Source organism: Panulirus ornatus, chromosome 41 (assembly GCF_036320965.1).
Source record: "Panulirus ornatus isolate Po-2019 chromosome 41, ASM3632096v1, whole genome shotgun sequence".
NCBI lineage: Eukaryota > Metazoa > Arthropoda > Malacostraca > Decapoda > Palinuridae > Panulirus > Panulirus ornatus.
Window position 1 is genome coordinate 9,324,938 of NC_092264.1, and position 7,500 is coordinate 9,332,437.

Sequence of the window (7,500 nt, forward strand, 5' to 3'; positions counted from 1 at the left end):
TGTGTGTGTGTGTGTTGCCACCACATCATACCCTCAACTGCCACATCCCTCACTGTCACAACCATATCATCCATCACTAACACACGGTTTCCTGCATCATAACTGCTGACTCAAATGCTCCCAAAACACTTGCCTCTCATGTTCTTTCTTCTCATGATCTTGTGCATAGGCATTACCAATTGTAATCATTCGTCTCTCATAATCCTCTCACATTTTGACCCGTATCAGTCTGGAGCTCGCTTCCTTAAACTTTTTCACACACACACCCACAACTCCTGCTTCAGCAGTCGTGCTACCCCTTCCTTAGCTCTTATCCTCGCACCAAACCCTGACTTTACTCCTAAGACTTTCCCAAACCATTCCTCTCCTTTACCCTTGAACTTTGTTGCAGACAGAGCCAGAACATCTAGGTTCCTTTCCTCAAACATACTACCTATTTTGTATTTCTCTTTAGAATCCCATCTCCTTTCAGATCACCAGTGGGGCTTTCGCAGCGCAATGTCCAATGGCGACCTTCTTTCCTACGTCACCCTGGTACTTACTTCTTAAGGATTTTGGTGAGTATTTTGGCGTGGCCTTCGAGATCTCTACAGCACATGGACAGAATGCGAGACAAGTCTTTACTGATAAACATCGCTTCCTTTAGCTTTTCCGCTTCTCTCTGTGCTGCAGCTCATGGTTTTCTCTCTAGTGATCTCATTCCAGTAGTCGTCAATGGAGAAGCGATGTCTCCCTCTTGCCTGATGATATTAATATGCCTCAGGACCACGTCTTGTCACCTACCCTCTTTCGTCTCTCCATTTAGAGTCTTCTCTCCCTTCCAACTCTTACAACGACGATCCCAGTCTCCATACCTTAACGGAGTCTCCCTCTCCTTTCCACTTCGTTCTTTTTCTCGCGCTGAACTTACTTCATCTCTTAATTTGGACTACTGTCAGACTGTGGAATGGGGAGGCAGTAACGTTGTTGAATTGGAAGGCGTAGAAGCGCAGTTTCTACCCATACCTGTCACAAAATCTCACTCGTTTCCCCCCACTACAATCTAACCTTGTAGTCATGATAGGGGTAACTACACCCTTCCACATCAGCTTTAAAGGCACACGTAATTGAACATGGCAAAATCGGCTTCTCAAAAGCCTTGGGGTCATGTATAGGCGACCAAATAACCTTTCTTGTGAGTTGATTTCACATCCACAGCACAGACAACAAAACACTGTACCCGCAACAACGTTAAGAAAGAAACTGGGAAGAAAAATCTTGCGTGGAAAACGGGGACAATTTACATTTACCTTTTCCCCATTCAGAGGTGAAGATGATTACGTCCGACCTCCTGAAGAAGGTAATACCGAACCAACACGACCTGTACACATTATGCATGAAGGAATTGGAACTTGTTCTCATAAATAATATTCCTGAAATGTCTTTTTCTCCGCCTCCTCCTCCTTTTTTCCTGGGGATGGAGGGAGAGAAGAGAAGAGGCAAGACGGACTGATGAAGGCCCTCCAGAATAAAGTTAATTACTCTCAATGACCTATAAGCTGTTAATGGTCGTACCCGATGAGTGTAATTAAAGGACGTGGGAAATGTTCATACTCAAGCAGGCTTGAAGTTAAGGTACCTGATGCTGGAGAGTTATACTCTTTCCGTCGTGCTCAAGGGTCGTACTACCATGCTCAAGGGTCGTACTGTCGTGCTCAAGGGTCGTACCGTCGTGCTCAAGGGTCGTACCGTCGTGCTCAAGGGTCGTACCATCGTGCTCAAGGGTCGTACTGTCGTGCTCAAGGGTCATACGGTCGTGTTTAAGGGTCCTACCATCGTGCTCAAGGGTCGTAACGTCGTGCTCAAGGGTCGTACCGTCGTGCTCAAGGGTCGTACCGTCGTGCTCAAGGGTCGTACCGTCGTGCTCAAGGGTCGTACTGTCGTGCTCAAGGGTCGTACTGTCGTGCTCAAGGGTCGTACTGTCGTATTCAAGTGTCGTACCGTCGTGCTCAAGGGTCGTACCGTCGTGCTCAAGGGTCGTACTGTCGTGTTCAAGTGTCGCACCGTCGTGCTCAAGGGTCGTAACGTCGTGCTCAAGGGTCGTACCATCGTGCTCAAGGGTCGTACCGTCGTGCTCAAGGGTAGTACCGTCGTGCTCAAGGGTCGTACCGTCGTGCTCAAGGGTCGTACTGTCGTGCTAAAGGGTCGTACCGTCGTGCTCAAGGGTCGTACCGGCGTGCTCAAGGGTCATACCGTCGTGCTCAAGGGTCGTACTGTCGTGTTCAAGGGTCGTACCGTCGTGCTCAAGGGTCGTACGGTCGTGTTCAAGGGTCCTACCATCGTGCTCAAGGGTCGTACTGTCGTGTTCAAGGGTCGTACCGTCGTGCTCAAGGGTCGTACTACCATGCTCAAGGGTCGTACTGTCGTGCTCAAGGGTCGTACTGTCGTGCTCAAGGGTCGTACCGTCGTGCTCAAGGGTCGTACTGTCGTGTTCAAGGGTCGTACCGTCGTGCTCAAGGGTCGTACCGTCGTGCTCAAGGGTCGTACTGTCGTGTTCAAGTGTCGCACCGTCGTGCTCAAGGGTCGTAACGTCGTGCTCAAGGGTCGTACCATCGTGCTCAAGGGTCGTACCGTCGTGCTCAAGGGTAGTACCGTCGTGCTCAAGGGTCGTACCGTCGTGCTCAAGGGTCGTACTGTCGTGCTAAAGGGTCGTACCGTCGTGCTCAAGGGTCGTACCGGCGTGCTCAAGGGTCATACCGTCGTGCTCAAGGGTCGTACTGTCGTGTTCAAGGGTCGTACCGTCGTGCTCAAGGGTCGTACGGTCGTGTTCAAGGGTCCTACCATCGTGCTCAAGGGTCGTACTGTCGTGTTCAAGGGTCGTACCGTCGTGCTCAAGGGTCGTACTACCATGCTCAAGGGTCGTACTGTCGTGCTCAAGGGTCGTACTGTCGTGCTCAAGGGTCGTACCGTCGTGCTCAAGGGTCGTACTGTCGTGTTCAAGGGTCGTACCATCGTGCTCAAGGGTCGTACCATCGTGCTCAAGGGTCGTACCGTCGTGCTCAATGGTCGTACCGTCGTGCTCAAGGGTCGTACTGTCGTGTTCAAGTGTCGTACCGTCGTGCTCAAGGGTCGTACCGTCGTGCTCAAGGGTCGTACTGTCGTGTTCAAGTGTTGTACCGTCGTGCTCAAGAGTCGTAACGTCGTGCTCAAGGGTCGTACCATCGTGCTCAAGGGTCGTACCGTCGTGCTCAAGGGTCGTACCGTCGTGCTCAAGGGTCATACCGTCGTGCTCAAGGGTCGTACTGTCGTGCTAAAGGGTCGTACCGTCGTGCTCAAGGGTCGTACCGGCGTGCTCAAGGGTCATACCGTCGTGCTCAAGGGTCGTACTGTCGTGCTCAAGGGTCGTACCGTCGTGCTCAAGGGTCGTACGGTCGTGCTCAAGGGACCTACCATCGTGCTCAAGGGTCGTAACGTCGTGCTCAAGGGTCGTACCATCGTGCTCAAGGGTCCTACCGTCGTGCTCAAGGGTCGTACCGTCGTGCTCAAGGGTCGTACCACCGTGCTCAAGGGTCCTACCGTCGTGCTCAAGGGTCGTACCATCGTGCTCAAGGGTCGTACCATCGTGCTCAAGGGCCGTACCATCGTGCTCAAGGGCCGTACCATCGTGCTCAAGGGTCGGACCATCGTGCTCAAGGGTCGTACCACCTTGCTCAAGGGTCGTGCCATCGTATTCCTTAAGCTAACTACTTGGGGGTCAATTAAGAGTGAATTACGTCAAGATCACCGATAACGACACTGTCTCGTGATCACAGAGGGCCAGGGTCACTGAACCCCACCAGCTTCTATGCAGTACTCCCTCACCACACGCGAGGGCCCAACCCTCACACTTCACGAAACTGGGGCTAACACTTCATGAAACTGGGGCTCACACTTCATGAAACTGGGGCTCACACTTCATGAAACTGGGGCTCACACTTCATGAAACTGGGGCTCACATTTCACGAAACTGGGGCTCACACTTCACGAAACTGGGGCTCACACTTCACGAAACTGGGGCTCACACTTCACGAAACTGTGGCTCACACTTCATGAAACTGGGGCTCACACTTCATGAAACTGGGGCTCACACTTCACGAAACTGAGGCTCACACTTCATGAAACTGTGGCTCACACTTCATGAAACTGTGGCTCACACTTCACGAAACCGGGCCTCACACTTTACGAAACTGGGGCAGGACGATTTGTGAAACAGCGGAGCGCTTGTACAATCTTACACCAAGTCAGCGTGGCACTTGTGAAAGAGAGACGCCCTTGTGAAACATATATATATCACAGAACTAAGACGTGTGTGAAACGATGGAGGACTTGTGAAATACGGTCACTTTGGGGCAGCTCTGGCTTCCCGATGTGGACAGTCTCGGTTCGAGTCTTTTTTTAAGTTTTGCATGGGAGTTCCATCGGCAAAGCATGTGTTGGTAGGTCCCTCCTGCCGAAGAAGGGCTCGTGTTATGATCTCTCCTGACGAAGGGCTCGTGATGTGTTGGTAGGCCCCTCCTAACGAAGGGCTCGTGATGTGATGGTAGGTCCCTCCTGACGAAGGGCTCGTGATGTGTTGCTTGGTTCCTCCTGACGAAGGGCTCGTGATGTGATGGTAGGTCCCTCCTGACGAAGGGCTCGTGATGTGTTGGTAGGTCCCTCCTGACGAAGGGCTCGTGATGTGTTGGTGGGTCCCTCCTGACGAAGGGCTTGTGATGTGTTGGTAGGTCCCTCCTGACGAAGGGTTCGTGATGTGTTGCTTGGTCCCTACTGACGAAGGGCTCGTGAGGTGATGGTAGGTCCCTACTGACGAAGGGCTCGTGAGGTGTTGGTAGGTCCCTCCTTACGAAGGGCTCGTGATGTGTTGGCAGGTCCCTCCTGACGAAGGGCTCGTGATGTGTTGGCAGGTCCCTCCTGACGAAGGGCTCGTGATGTGTTGGCAGGTCCCTCCAGACGAAGGGTTCGTGATGTGTTGGTAGGTCCCTCCTGACGAAGGGCTCGTGATGTGTTGCTTGGTTCCTCCTGACGAAGGGTTCGTGATGTGTTGCTTGGTTCCTCCTGACGAAGGGTTCGTGATGTGTTGGCAGGTCCCTCCTGACGAAGGGCTCGTGATGTGTTGGTAGGTCCCTCCCGACGAAGGGCTCGTGTTATGATCTCTCCTGACGAAGGGCTGGTGATGTGTTGGTAGGCCCCTCCTGACGAAGGGCTCGTGATGTGTTGGTAGGTCCCTCCTGACGAAGGGCTCGTGTTATGATCCCTCCTGACGAAGGGCTCGTGATGTGTTGCTTGGTCCTTCCTGACAAAGGGCTCGTGATGTGATGGTAGGTCCCTCCTGACGAAGGGCTCGTGATGTGTTGCTTGGTTCCTCCTGACGAAGGGGTCGTGATGTGTTGGCAGGTCCCTCCTGACGAAGGGCTCGTGATGTGTTGGTAGGTCCCTCCTGACGAAGGGCTGGTGATGTGTTGTTAGGTCCCTCCTGACGAAGGGTTCGTGATGTGTTGCTTGGTCCCTACTGACGAAGGGCTCGTGAGGTGATGGTAGGTCCCTACTGACGAAGGGCTCGTGAGGTGTTGGTAGGTCCCTCCTTACGAAGGGCTCGTGATGTGTTGGCAGGTCCCTCCTGACGAATGGCTCGTGATGTGTTGGCAGGTCCCTCCTGACGAAGGGCTCGTGATGTGTTGGCAGGTCCCTCCTGACGAAGGGCTTGTGATGTGTTGGCAGGTCCCTCCTGACGAAGGGCTGGTGATGTGTTGTTAGGTCCCTCCTGACGAAGGGCTCGTGATGTGATGGTAGGTCCCTCCTGACGAAGGGCTCGTGATGTGTTGCTTGGTCCTTCCTGACAAAGGGCTCGTGATGTGATGGTAGGTCCCTCCTGACGAAGGGGTCGTGATGTGTTGGTAGGTCCCTCCTGACGAAGGGGTCGTGAAGTGTTGGTAGGTCCCTCCTGACGAAGGGCTGATGATGTATTGGCAGGACCCTCCTGACGAAGGGCTGATGATGTGTTGGCAGGTCCCTCCTGACGAAGGGCTTGTGTTGCTAGGTCCCTCCTGACGAAGGGCTCGTGATGTGTTGGCAGGTTCCTCCTGACGAAGGGCTCGTGATGTGTTGGCAGGTCCCTCCTTACGAAGGGCTCGTGATGTGTTGGCAGGTCCCTCCTGACGAAGGGCTTGTGTTGCTAGGTCCCTCCTGACGAAGGGCTCGTGATGTGTTGGCAGGTCCCTCCTGACGAAGGGGTCGTGATGTGTTGGCAGGTCCCTCCTGACGAAGGGTTCGTGATGTGTTGGTAGGTCCCTCCTGACGAAGGGGTCGTGATGTGTTGGCAGGTCCCTCCTGACGAAGGGTTCGTGATGTGTTGGTAGGTCCCTCCTGACGAAGGGTTCGTGATGTGTTGGCAGGTCCCTCCTGACGAAGGGGTCGTGATGTATCATTACATCCCTCCTGACAAAGGGCTCATGATGTGTTGCTTGGTCCCTACTGACGAAGGGCTCGTGATGTGTTGCTTGGTCCCTACTGACGAAGGGCTCGTGATGTGTTGCTTGGTCCCTACTGACGAAGGGCTCGTGATGTGTTGCTTGGTCCCTACTGACGAAGGGCTCGTGATGTGTTGGCAGGTCCCTCCTGACGAAGGGCTCGTGATGTGTTGGCAGGTCCCTCCTGACGAAGGGCTCGTGATGTGTTGCTTGGTCCCTCCTGACGAAGGGCTCGTGTTATGATCTCTACTGACGAAGGGCTCGTGATGTGTTGGTAGGTCCCTCCTGCCGAAGAAGGGCTCGTGAGGTGATGGTAGGTCCCTCCTGACGAAGGGCTCGTGATGTGATATTAGATCCCTACTGACGAAGGGCTCGCGCGAGTCGACACATGCGTAACACAGCACAAGAAGAGAGAGAGAGAGAGAGAGAGAGAGAGAGAGAGAGAGAGAGAGAGAGAGAGAGAGAGAGAGAGAGAGAGATCAAGAACACATCACACACACACACAACTGTAAACCAAATTGTGTTGACAGCCCAAGTCTTTCAAAAAGGACATGTGGGGGTCAGAGCGAAGTGCTCCACAGGTACTGCACGTCCACTTAATAAAGTATACTGTTTTAAGTAGACACAGACACACACACACACACACACACACACACACACACACACACACACACACACACACACTCACTCACACTCACTCACACTCACACACTCCTCCTCAGGGATCGTCCTTAGGCGATACGCCTTCGAGGGATAGACATGCGAAGCGACCAGCTCCTCCCTCACCCAGGGCGTCCCACAACTCATCCCACACCTAACCCAGCCCTTCACCCAGGGCGTCCCACGACTCATCTCACGCCTAACCCAGCCCTTCACCCAGGGCGTCCCACGACACATCCCACACCTAACCCAGCCCTTCACCCAGGGCGTCCCACGACTCATCCCACACCTAACCCAGCCCTTCACCCAGGGCGTCCCACGACTCATCCCACACCTAACCCAGCCCTTCACCCAG